Here is a 13,874-nt window from a genome sequence, read left to right as displayed (position 1 = left end):
ATCTTATCACAGCTTCACCAGCATTTGCTATTATGTATATATTTCCATCTTTGCTAATACAAGTTATTTATATTTATATATTTATTTTTATAAAGATGCATATTTGTATTTCTTATTTATATTTTTGAGCACTAGTAAGAGTGAACATTTTCCCATATGTTTTAGTCAGTGGCATTTTTTTTCTCAGTTGTTTGTGCTTTTTGCTCACTTGTGTGTTGGGATCTTGGTATTGTTCTTATCATTTTGTCTGAGCTCTTTATATAATGTAACCTGGATAGCATAAATTTCTACAAAAAAATAGCTCATATAAAGCACTTGAGCTTAGACTTCATTAAAGATTTGGGTAGATGGCAAAGGATTTACATCACAGCAACTGAAGCAATCTCGATGGAGTTCTAAACGCTCCTATTTTTACAAGTCGTTTACCATGTTGCTTTCTCTTTCTCTTCTCTCTTCCCTTAACTTCCCTCCGCCTTCCTCTCGTGTCTTCACCCACCAATTTCTTTTCCTTTCCAATCTCTATTGGAAACTAGTTTAATTACATCTTTAGTTTCTTAGTCTCCATTTACCCAAGCTCTCAGTTTATCTTCCACTCTGCTAGTTTATCAAGGTATTTTCCTAAACAAGGACATTTCCTTTTCTAAGGGGAACACCAGTACTAACTTTCAAGATATTTTAAATATTGTAGGGGGGTGAAAAATGATTTTGATTCCTACTATGATATTAGTTTCAAATACTTTCCCCACTTTAATTAAAACATTCATCTTTTTCCCTTGAAAAAATTGTAAGAGAAAAATAAATCTTCCCTATGCATTTTTTTCTGTGTTTTAAGCTTGGAAGGTGCTTCCAGATGGGAATATTTAGACAGTTGGAAATGCAGGAAAAGGTGTGGAACGCCTGTTATACATACTTAGAAATCTAAGATGCTCCTATGCATAGTATAGAAAAGCGAGCTTTCCTCTTGATAAACGCATTTTCTTACTACTAGAAGCTATTAGAAAGCAATCATGCCCTGCTTGTAGGAAACATGTTTGCTAGATTTTTTAATGAGATATGCTAAGCCCAATAATAATTAGAGCTGATATTAATTGAGCACTGCATTATACTACCTCTCAAGTAAAACATGATGTGCAAAATGCTGGAAAGTGTTGGGAGCTCAGAAGCAGATGCACTTAAGTTTATAAATTCAGAAACTGAGATGAGAATTCTGCTTCAGGGCCACACACAAGCATAAAGAAACCAAAAACTTTCAAATGCAGACTCTAAAATTGCACTGTCCAAAGCAGTTGCCACTAGCCTCCTGTGGGTATTTAAATTTTAATTAATCAAAGTGAAATAAATTTTAAAATTCCGTTCTTCAGTCACATTAGCCACATTTCAAGTGCTCAATAGCCACATAAGGCTAGCGGGTACCATATGGACAGCACTGAATAATCTTTCCATCATCGAAGAAAGTTTTATTGGACAGTACAGATCTAACAAAATATTGCCTTTAGGCCCATTTTGTGATGCCAGATAAAGCCTATGGAGTTCCTGACAAGTTTCCAAAGCTGGGTTATAGAACTGGTTGGTAGAATTGCAAGAACTTCATTCGAAATTGGTGAAAGGCATCAGGTCGGGGATAGTTTGGTTGGTTGTTAGAGCCTAATATCGAGGCTCTAAGAAATTCTGTGGTGAATTTCTAAAGGGACACAACAGCAGAAAAGGCACAGGATAGGTCAGAAAATCTGGGTCTCTGTAGTATATAGCAATAAGGGTGAGCATTTACTGGGTGTTTCTTATATGCTAGGTACTGTGCTAAATGCATACTTCATTTAATCCTCCCAATACCTCTACAAGGTACGTATTATTACCACTTTACAGGTGAACAAGCTAAGTTTAGAGGCCTAAGGTCACACAGCTAGTCAGTAGTGGAGCCAGGATTTAAAATCAGATACATCTATTCCCTTGCACTAAACAGCTCTGTGACCGCTGGTTCTTTACCTTCCTCATCTGCAAATCTAAAAGGACTAGATTAGAAAATCACCAAGTTGTCTACTGTTTCTAAAACTATGTCCTAAATTAGAATAATACCAGCTATCTTCCCAAGCCAATGAAATATGCAGGGTTCAGAAGAGCAGCTTCCTACCTTATTTTCCCCCAAAGAATATGCTTTCTCCTGTCCATGCCTTTGTCCTGAAACCTTCCTTGGTTTCCCACTATCTACTGTGGCTGCAGCTATTTATGACGTTTATCGCTCGCCACACACACCCCTGAACCAGATAACATGCTCTCTCACGGCAAGAAGTGATTCATAACCCTACAAAATCAGCACAATGCCTAGTACACAGAAGACGCTCCATGAACATTTATGGAATTAACTTGAAGTGGACTGGAAAGAAAATGTGAATCAGTGAAGGGAACTATTAAGGATATTACTCAGGGAGCGGAGCTGTCGGAAGAAAACCCCAAGCAGAGCAGCCTGTGTAGGGGCTGGCGACAAATTCTGACCCGCAGAAACCTGAAGAAGTGGGGTAACGTTAGGGATGGGGGCGGTGACGGTCACAAGCGGCAGAGGAGACTCCGCCGGGACACTACGAGAAGCGAAAAACCCCGCCCATCCCAAAAAGCTGCCGCCAGCGCCCACTCCTGTCTCCCGGGCTCCCAGGGGACCTCCCAGCCCCGCCCCCTCCGGAGGTCGCGGCGGCGGCGGCTGCGCAGTGCGCGCATAGGCCGGGCGGCGAGCGCCGCGGTCAGCTGACTGCTCCGCTGGCACGTGACTTGCTCCGTGGGCGCTGGGGTCCAGGAAGCTGTGAGGCCGGAGCATAGGCCCGGGAGGGATGGAGCGCTGAGTCGTTAACGTCTGCCGGGCTGTCTGCCTCTGTACCTGGTCCTGCTGCCACTTTCTCGTTTGACACCTTGCTGGGTCAGTGAGCGATGGCTGCGCCGGATGGGGAGTCCCGGCCAGGCCGCGCTGGCGCTGCGGTCGCCGCCTGGGAGGGCTGGGGGCGGGCGCAGGGGCCGAGGCTGTGGCGTTGGAGCTGGCTGGGGGGCTGGGTCTGGTTTCTCGGCGCCGGTTCGTGGCAGCCTTGGGCCTAGGTTCCGTCTCTAAGGAAGAGGAAGGAGGGAAGAAGAGAAAGGGCCCCAGGGGGTACTTAGTAGGAGAGGCAGAAAGGAGAAACACTGCGAGTCTAGTACATTTCTCCTTCGTTTGGGTGGGTGGTCACAGCGAATCCCCGCCTCTTTAATTGAGGGGTATGAAAGGTGACAGAGTGGCCCAGATGAGGATCTCGGGTGGTGTATGTGAGGTCACAGGGAGCTCAAGAGCTTTCACTGGGTTTACGCGCTTGTGAGAAGGCGGATGGCAGTTTAAAGGGTCTGGGGGCCCCTCACTGCAGCCAGGGGGCCCTCACAGAGGACGCAGGGTCCTTGTAGGCGGGAGAAAGAACAGGAATCCAGAAAGCTCAAACCATTTTTTATTAGAATGGGGGAAGGGTAGGCAAGAAACCCCTGAAAAGGAACTTGAGGGGAGAGTTACATAAGGCTAATTGAATCACCTGAGAAACAGGAGTAAGGGGAAGCTAATATTCTTTTCAGAGGAAAAATCTGGTATGTTAGGGAAAAATAAAATATTTCAGTGAGCACTCAGTCCTTAGCACTGCTCTGGGAGTGGAGGAGTCGCGTGTAAACAGTCCAGCCTTAGGAGTTCTCGCTAGTGTTGAGGAAATAAGTCACACACACCATACATTGACATACAGTGAGGTTATATGTAATTATCAAAAGAGAATGCTGAGTGCTTTGGAATTGTGAGCAGGGGCAGACATGTGAACTGGCACTATCTGGAAATATCCTGAGGGAATGGTAACTAGAGTTGGGTCTTGGCAAGCCAGTGGGATCTGAAAAGGTGGAGAGAAATGGGGAGAACTTTCTAGGCAGGGAAAGCCACAGGATTTGAAGGCCTCAAGATGAGGTAAAAGAGTGCTGCTAGGGGAGTCAAAAGTCTGGGTCTGTGGCGGATTTGAATTGTGGAGAAGTGGGAAATAAAGTTGGGGTCAGATAATGAAGACACTAGAATGATATTCATTTGTTCATTCAACTAATATTTATTGTGTTATATACCAGGTACTGTGCGAGTGCTAGGGTTTAGAGAACAGACTCTCTCATAGAGCTTACAGTCAAGGAGAGAAGATGGATTTTAATAAATAGTCACGCAAGTGTGAAATGTTCATTGAAGGAATAACAGAGTGGTGTGAAAGATTTGTCAAGCTTGTGCCCTTTATAGAAGGTTCAAAGAAGGCTTTTTGGAGGATATGACTTTCGAATTGACATCTGTGAAGGGTGTGAAAGTGTAAGTGAAAACAGTGCAGGCTTGAGGGAATGGCGTATGTCAATGTGAAGATGAATAAATCTTGTGAGAGGTTGTAGGAGGGCTAGCATGGCTGAGTTGGGAGGGAGCTATGTGAGAGAAGCAGGTGAGGGAATACTGGGGGTCAGGCCCAGCAGAGCTGTTATTCTAAAAGCAGAGGGAAGCCAGTGAAGATTACAGACAGTGGAGTGCGTCAGACGCGGGGGGTTTTTTGCAGGGAAAGAGTCACCCTGAGCTGACATCTGTTGCCAATGTTCCTCTCTTTTTTCCTCCCCAAAGCCGGAGTGCATGGTGGTATATCCTGGTTTTAAGTCCTTCTGGTTGTTCTATGTGAGTCACTGCCACAGCATGGCAACTGACCGACGGGTGGTGTGGTTGCACGCCCGGGAAACAAACCCGGGCCGTGGAAGCAGTGAGAGTGCCAACCTTTAACCACTAGACCATCAGGGCTGGCTCCAGACATGGTTTTTGAAAAGAAAATTTTGTTGATAATGTAGGGTGCAAAAGTGAGTGAGAGGAGACCACCTCAGGAGGACATTGTTGTAATCCCACCAAGAGAAGGCAAAGCAATTTAAACTGTTTCCTGTAGGGAGTGGGGAGCCGGTGAAGGATTTGAAAGCAAGATACTTTCCTTCTCTCTCCACTAAGGAATTAAGGAGAGTGTTAAACTGTACTCGCTTTTAGAGGGGCTAAGGAATTGGAGAAGGGAATGAATGATTAGATTCTATTTGCACCCTTCACTGAGGGTGGTTATGACTACCCTCTAAGCAGTTCTGAAGTCCACCGGGGAGGCTGGATCATTTTGGGGTTGATGGGAGATTCCTTTGCAAAACTCTGTTTTGGCTTTCCAGCTTACCCGTCAGTAACGTCATCTACCCCAGAATACCTTTTATTGAACAACAGATAGTCACAGGGAGGACTCGATTGCCTTTCATGTTTATTTTGTTCTCACAGGTCTTTGAGAGAAAGTAGATGAAAATGCTATTCATTCTATAGATAGGAACCTGTCTCGACCCTTGGAACTAGAAACAGAGAGAAAGTGATTTGTCTAAGTTTGGCATAACTTCCGTGGTCTTCTCCCTGCTGGTGTATTGTTCCTGCTGATCACCTCCACAGTACTTCCCACAGTCGCATCTAGAGAGAAGGGTGAGTTTCTTGAAGTGCGTTGTAATCTTTGATTCAGCACTGTGGGTGAACTTTTTCTAGCAGGACAGCTTCAGGGGATTTGGCAGTGCTGGGTCAGTGCTTTACAAACTGCTTTTCTGTCAGCTTGGGTAAAGCTGTTCAATTTACAGTTCAGCTGGAGGAGATAATGGGCGACCAGTGTGAGCTGAAGGTGCTCAAGTTGTTAATCACGGGTCTTTGGCAACAAGCAAGTCTGGGATTGTCCTGAAGACCGAGCCTCAGGATTGTGTCTCAGAACTCCTGGAGGATCTTTCTCTGTTTGGTACACCTTCGGGAACTAGATTAAATCTAAAGAAAACAGTACTTGCGATCTGACTAAAGTAAATGGTGAGAGCTGGGTGGTTAGTGTAATTCTGCTTTTAAAACTGGGCAGGAAATACTCATTTTTTGGCATATTGGTCTTAGGAGCCTCATTTACACTGGTTTTTATAACCTAGAAGGAAACTTTTGGGCTTCAAAAATCTGATTCTGTGATTATTTCCACAACTTGTGAAATAATCTCCTTGGCCGAAGAGCAAAAGTGGAATGCCAAAATAAACCTTTGCAAAAGGAGGTCCTTGTGGTTCACCAGTCCCCCAGGCAGTCAGTCTTCCTTTTGAACTTGAGTCTGCTTGGGGGTAGCTACAGTTTTGGCTAAGTACCTCCTACTTAAATTTTCTTCTTGTGTGTATTCTGCTGTATTTGCAGCAGTAAATCTTTCTCATCCTTTGGATGTGGAATTTTATACCATTTTAGTTATATTCTAATGCATGTTACATTTCTATTTCATTGACGTTTCTAAGATGTAGTAGAAACCATTAGCATAGTGCCTTTGGAAAGATAGCTCAGGCAATGAACCAGGGCAGTCTGAAATTTCCTGTTGACACGAGTGACCCTTGGAACTAGAAATTTCACGCTATATTCTTGATGATGAAGTAAAATTCTTTTCCAGTGGGAAATCTCCCTCTAATGTTGTATCGTTGTGCAGATCTGCTATTTATTGAGTTCAGAAAGGACCCAGGTGGGCAATGAAGGAGAGGTGCTTTGGTTACATCAGAGGATAAGAAGGATGGAGCATTAGCTCTATATCTAAAATAAGGTGTGTGTGTATTTCAAAATAAAATGCAGGTAAATGCAAAAAAAAGGTGTTATTTAAAGAGATTGATGTTGTCTTTTAAGATATTTTAAGCAAACTGTCAATGAATAAAAAGTTACTTCATAAATTAAGATAATTAACGGGGATTAACTTTACCATGGAAGGTTTTCTTTATGAACCAGCCTATAGTTTAGTGATTCTGTATGGATGCTGTTGGCGTTTTGGACAAGAGTGTCCCTTGTTTAGCCCCCATCCACTAAAGTCTGATAGTGACCCCCACATTGGGACAACCTAAAACACTCCCATGTATTTCCAAACTCTTTTGGGGGGAGAGGTACCATTCGGTTGCAAAACACTGCATGTGGTGCCATCATTTATTTGCTGGACAGATGTCTGAGTGCTTGTTAGTGACAGGCATTCTACCTGATGTTGGAGATAGAGAGGTTAAGGGTAGTATTTTAATAAACTGGCATGTAAAATGTATGCACTCATTAGCTGTGTGATCATTAATTGTTCTCTCATCTGCGAGCAGGGGTGGTGATAACATCTTTAAAGGAACTAAGTACAAAATTGCTTAGCGTATTGAAGTGCTTATCACATAGTACATATTTAATAAGTGGTTGTCATTAGTAGTGAACAGAATCTCAAGCTTACCAGAGTGACGGATTGGGGAAGACTAGTTTTAAGTCTTTAATTTGATGGATTTCAGGCTAGAATACATTGTGTTAGAGATACCAGCACCTTTCAGTGGAATGTGGTATTGTGGTCCAGTCACTATTATAAAATACCAGAAAAAAAGGAAAGGGAAGTAATGTTTTGGGAGCCATGTGCGTAGACTCAGGGAATCCCCTGGCATGGAAGGAGTTGTTTGCTCTTTGGGGATTGTTGAGGTGCCTAGGGATAGAGGAAGTCTCTGGGAGCTCAGAAAGTTCTGATGATTACTTTCAGTAATGGGTGTACACCTCCCTCCCCTGCCATGTCTACCAATCCAGCCAGCTGTACCAGAAACTACAGGAAATTTTTTAACATTGTATAATGTGTTGTTACCTCCCTAACCCACCCAGACATGTTTCTGTTTGTATGATAGTCATCTATGTGAGGGTAAGGCTTGGTTTTTACAAATTTATTTGTAGCCAACTCTGAAATAAAGACATGGTAATTGTTTATATAATACATCTATTAAAGATTAAATTGTCTTATAGTTAAGTATATTTGTGGCATGAAATTCAGGCAAGCTTTTATAGGATGATAGAGCATTTATAAATACTCTTTCAGTTGAAAAGAAAACATGCAGAAGTTTATTTATTTGAAGAAGGTATATGTTCTGACAATTTTTAAATTTCATTCTGTATGAATCACGAAAGTATTCCTTGAGAGGTAAAATCCCCCTTTGTTATTGGAAACTTTTAAACAAGTTTTATTATGAGCAAGCCCCTCCTGCAATCCCAATTAAGATGCTTCTGATTTGAAGGATAGAATTTTAACATTCAAAGAGGAAATTGATATTTTTAACTTTTTATTTGTATAGTGTTAATTTCTAGGGGAGGATGTGGCCACTTTTTTAAATGAATGGATTGTGGTAAATGTTTTACACTGATCAGTTCTGTTAAAAGTTGATGTGCCACGATTGGAAGGCTGTGTGATGTTTCACTGATCTGAGGTATGCCTTCTTGTGCTTGTTGAAATAAGCCACTTTAGTAAACTTGGTGTTTTTAAGGCAAAAAGGAAGTTTTGCATGTAGACTGCCTTCAGCCTTAATTTATTGTGAAATTTCATTTACTGTGAAAGATGGTTGCATTTCAGAGACTAAAGTGTTGGTTTCTTGAAAGCATTAAAAGCAGTTAATTATTGGAGCACTAACTGGGGTGCTGTACTGTTTTCTGTGGTTGCCTCTGTCTTGGGTCAGGCTCATAAAAGAGATGCTTAAGTAGCTCTTCTGTTCAGGCTTAGTATCTCCACCTTTTGTGGTGTTGTGATAGTTATTGCTTTACTGTTTTTATTTTATATTCAAATCAATTGTGATAGGAAAATAATCCACAGCCTTCAAATTCCCAGAAGTGGGTGATACAGTAAATGAACACTCTCAGAGCTTTGAACCCAGGTTTTCCCTTCTTCTCTCCTTTCCTTCATTGCATTTTGAAAAAGAATTTTTACTTTTTTTTTTTAAAGCAGCATACTTACTGCATCAGATAAAATAGAAGTGTTTAAAAATTTGACTAGCGTTTCTGTTATGCCTCCAGTGTATTCTGCTTTGATTTTTTATCTTGTCATTAGCATCGTTTCCCTCATCCCTCCCTGCACACACGGACCTAACTGCTTATACAGATCTACACACACCGTGGTAAGCTCCTTCAGGACAGGGGGTACATCTTTTTGTTTTGCTTCTCAAAGCCTACCACGGTTCTGGGAACTTAAGCACCCAAAACATTTGGTGAAGATGAATGATATGACCGTAAATTGAAAACAGTTACGGTCAATTAAGAGATATGTGATAAAACACAAAATATATGTCTGCTGAAATGCAGTTTATTATGTGGGTTTAAATGGACATACGGGTTGAAGGAGTAGCAGTTTGGGATTATATTAATGAGTTTGGTGCTTGGTTGGACTTAGTTGGGAAAATCTTTTTGTTCAGGGAAGTTTGAGTTGGTTTAAATGGGAAGAGAGAAGTTGTTTTGTGCAAAATGGACTGTCTGAGCAGAGGCAAGTAAGAAAGAGAACTGAAGGCAGGCCTTAGGTCAAGATGGACAGAGAGGTCAGGAAGATGGTGAGGATAAGGCAGAAAAACTCAGACAAGGAGGCTGGTAACGATGATGGTGACAATTGGCAAATTTCAGTTTTATTTCCAAGAAAGAAGCAGGACTAGGGGCATACATTTTTGTGAGTTGCTCAGCCTTCTCTCGCCTAGAGCAATTTTTTTTAGAGCTGGAAAAATTTTTCAAGAAGTTTCGGGAATAAATCAGAACTCTACACTGTGGTCACAAAGCCACCTGCTGTTTGTACCTAGGGCTTTTAAAATCCTCTGTATTCTGTCCTTCATAAATGAAAGCAAGAGTTTATCCAGGTTCTGTTTTGTCCTGTACTTGATTTCATAGACCATATTGCTTTTTTACTTACGTTTTAAGTTTGTAAGTCGCCATAGGAAGCATGCAAAAAAGTAGGTTGATATATTTAAGGTTTTAAAACTCCATAGAACAAAAATCATTTCTGTATTATAGAACTAACAGTACTGTGTGATTCTTGATAATGATGATGTAACATTTAGCCATCTTATTAAAGAGTATTTGTCATTTCTTGTAACATTCACTATATAGTCAATGTATAATCATTATGTAATTCCCTATATAATCATGAAAATGTCTGTTTCAATACAGTGGTTCTGAAACCTGACTGATCATCTGAATTACCTGAGGAACTTAACAAGAAAATAGAAAAAAAGTCTTGGGTCTCACGCAATATAGATTCATGGCATAGAAGAGCAGAAAGGGATCCTGGATATCGTAATCCAGTCCTCTCGTTTTACAGCTGAAGAAACTCATGCGGACAATGATATGCAGAACTGGGATTAGATTCCCGTCCTCATCTTCTCAGTGCAGTGCTCTGGCCGTTACATTGTGTTTCCTGAAGTTGGCTTTTGGGTTTTCTCTGGCTGTAATTCCCAGTGAGATCAAAAGGCTGTTTACCTATTAACTGGTACCATAGTTGCTTTCCCACCACAACCAACCAGACTGGACAAAATATATGAAAAAAACTGCTGCCAGATATTGGACAACAGGTAGTGTAGGAAATGAGAGACAAGTAACAAATGAAATGAGCTCTATAATCCCTCTGGCTTTCTGCCTGGAGTCACTCCCTGGACCATGATTTAGGAGGGGGAAGCCAAGCAGAGCATGTTGGTCTTGCTGTCTTGCTGAGTTGAGGAGAATGGAGTTGGGGAGGGCTTATCTGGCTAGAATTTGCAGGTCAGAGTGGCAGAGAGCAGGGAGCTAGTCAGAACACCCACCATCTATATGGGCGTCTCTGCAGGAGGGCCGGCAAGGAATGACTAGGAAGCTTTAAACTGAACAATCATCAGGGCTTGTGGGGTTGGGAGGCGTTTGAATACTTGGGGCATCCAGTGGAATCCCAGGTCAGGCCTTAGTAGCAGAGCCAAATTAGCCCTAGAGTGAAACCTTAAACACATCCTAACAGAGTTTAAAAGCAAGCCTTGAATGGATCATGCTGATCCTTAGGTAACTTAACTGCCTGTCAGAACAAAGTACAGCGTTCTTAAAAGGAACACAACAAAAGCCAGTGATTAACAGTGTAACATTGTGAATTATAAATATGCTCAGTGATTTAACAGAAGACATGAACGTGAGGAAAGAAATGAAAAGTTTTAAAAAAGGAACTTAAAAAGCTCAAGAAAATATTTAAAGCGAAAAATTCACTTCATGAGATAAATAGCAGATTACTCTAAAGAAAAGTTCAGCAAACTGGAAGATATAGCAGGAGAGTATCCAAACTGAAGCACAGAGAGAAAAAACTGAAAAAATGAATAGAAGCTTGTTGACCTGTGGGACAATATCAGGTGGTTTAACATTTGATTTTTGTCTCAAAAGAAGGGAAAGAGAAGCAGAAAAATATCTCAAGAAAATAATGGATGAAATTTTTCCAAATTTGATGAAAACTGAAAACACAGATTCGAGAAGCTCAGTGAAATCCAAGTAGGATAAATCCTTGTGACCTTGGGGTAGGCAGATTTTTCTTATGCCACAGAAAGCATATATTATAAAAGAAGAAATTGATAAAGTAGACATCAGAATTGAAAAGTTCACAGCACTAAGTGTTGGTGAGCCTGTGGAACAACTGGAACTTGCATACCTTGCTAATGGGTTATAAAATGTTCTATCTACTTTGGAAAACAGTTTGGCGGCAGCTTCTTATAAAGTACATGCTAATCATTCAACTCAGAAATTCCACTTCTAGATGTTTATCCAAGAGAAATGAAAATATATTTTCACAAAGATCTTTGTAGAAGAATGTTCATAGCACCTTTGTTCTTAATGGCCCCAAACCAATAACAATCCAGGTGTCCATCAGCAGGTGAATGGAAAAGCCAACTGTAGTATATTCATGTAAGGGAATACTGAGCAATAAAACAGAATGAACTACTGATGCACACAACATGGACAAACGCCAACAACATGCCGAGCAAAAGAAGCCAGACACAAAGGAGTACATAATATCTGCTTCTATTTACAATGAACTTCTAGATCAGGAAAAATGAATCTGTAGTGACGGCAGATCAGCATTTGCCAAGGGCTCGCAGTAGGATGGGGAGTGAGTGGGACCAGGTGTGAGGGAAGGCTTTAGGGTGACAGAAATGGTCTTAATCTTGGTTTTGGTGGTGGTTACACAGGTTTGACGTTTGTCAAAAGTTCATCAAACTGTACTCTTATAATGGGTGTATTTTATTGTATATAAATTATATTTCAATAAAGATTTTTTAAAAATATGGGGGAAGTGAAGGGAACTAACCAATTATGAGCCAGATGCTTTAACTATGTTATTTCATTTAATCATCATAGTTATTTATTCATTCAAGAATATTCGTCAAATAATTTTTGAGGGTTTACATACCAGCCTCTGTGCCAGGTACTGAGGATACAGTTTTGAGCAAAAACTATCATGGTTTCCACTTATCCTCATGGCAGTTTATTTGGAAGACAGACATTAATAAAAAGTGTCCCTCAGGGAAATACTGAAAAGAAGGTACTATAAGAGCATATAATACATTCATCCTTAGCATATATGCTCTCATATGATATATGACATGAGACGTATTATATATGTCATATAATATATGGGGCACTTTCTATGCCTTGGTTTCTTCATTTGTAACTACTACCCACCTGGTAGGGTTGTTTTCAAGGTATGGATGAGTTAATACATGTGAAGTGTTTTGACAGGAGCTAGTAGATAGGAAGTGCCCAATAAATATTTGCTGCTATCTTGATGACATTTGACAGTTCTCACTGTCTAATGTTTCAGGAGTACACCTGTACTAACTCAGGACCAGGTTTGGGGGAGGAGATGATGAGTTTGACTAGAAGTGTTGAGTCTTAGGGAGCTTTTGAGACATCCAGGTGGAGATGTCTTGTAGTCGGTTGTGGAGACTTGTTGGATGCTGGGGAGGGGCCTGGGCTGGAGACAGAAATTTGGGAGAGTGTTCAGCATCTAGACAAGAATCACCTTGAGTGTAGATAAGATCATCAAGAGAGAAACTGTGTACACACTTTTATACACACATGTAAGAGAGGGACTTACACCTGGGTTTGGGTCTTGAGAAACTCCAACTTTTAATTGGTGTGCCTTTTTAATAATTTCCTCTCTTGCTTAGCATGTGATTTGGCTTTATTTATGCCTGACTTCCAGTACACAAGATGAAAAAAGGAAATAATTAGGAATAAAAACAGAAGTCATTCGAAGTAGTCAGAGGAGCTGGAGTTGTCCATGTTCTTAGTGAGATGGTAACCAGTGGATACTAGTTTTGACTCTTTCTACGCAGCTGAGAGAAAAAGGGAAATGTTTTTAGCAACATGGATTTCATTTTCTGACCAAAAACATATATATACACATCTGCAGAGAGAAATTTTGTTTGGGACTGAGCTTAAATTGTTCTTCAATTTCAAGGAGAAATTTGTGTGACTTGTATAAGTGAGAGGATAACAGTGGACATTGTTTAAAAACAGAGAAAAAAGGGATTTTGCAAAAGACTTCTTGATGCTGTTCTTAAATTCGTCCTTGGATACTTAAGTAGCTTGTGTCTCCCATCAGGCTCTTCTTATAGTTAGTTTGCTTTGACTAGGGGATAGAAAAATTGAGGCCATGGTTTTGCCTAAAGTACAAATAGGTTCTTTCTCAAGCCCTCTCTTATATTTTTGGCTGTGTTCACCCTTAGAATAACAAAAGACGTAGGCTTAGTAATCTGCAACTTTACCAATTTTTAATTTTATGAGCTACTCTAAAATTAGGATGTTTTCTGAAAGACTCTAGATAAAAAAAAATTGAAGAAAAATACAATTTAAATATTTTTGGCCCTTATTTTTTCTCTGATCAGACTTTTTGATTGATTCAGAGTCATTGTTATAATGACATTTCACTTATTAATAAAACAAGCAATTTATTAAGTCCTTGCTGTAGGCAGGAATTGTGTATGCTGGGTTTTAGGGCTTCACAGAAGAAAAGTTTCTGGCCCTTCAGGATTTCCCAGTCAGGAGAGGAAGA

At 40.7% G+C, this 13,874-nt stretch overlaps 1 protein-coding gene across 3 annotated transcripts in view; it reads left to right on the top strand.

Annotated features, from left to right (window-relative positions):
* Positions 1 to 2,739: 2,739 nt before the first annotated feature.
* Positions 2,740 to 13,874, top strand: part of ATP6V1C1 (ATPase H+ transporting V1 subunit C1) — a 40,864-nt gene continuing 29,729 nt past the window's right edge. The window contains exons 1-2 of one of the 3 annotated variants that reach the window (XM_046642044.1): positions 2,740 to 2,905; positions 5,300 to 5,491. The gene's annotated coding sequence lies outside the window, so the exon portion shown is untranslated. The remainder of the gene's footprint in view (positions 2,906 to 5,299; positions 5,492 to 13,874) is intronic. The other 2 variants (XM_046642045.1, XM_046642042.1) reach the window with 2 other exon arrangements.

This window comes from Equus quagga, chromosome 16 (assembly GCF_021613505.1).
Source record: "Equus quagga isolate Etosha38 chromosome 16, UCLA_HA_Equagga_1.0, whole genome shotgun sequence".
NCBI classification, from domain to species: Eukaryota; Metazoa; Chordata; class Mammalia; order Perissodactyla; family Equidae; genus Equus; species Equus quagga.
The sequence above is the reverse complement of the archived record's forward strand: the minus strand, read 5'-3'. Positions and strand labels throughout refer to the sequence as shown.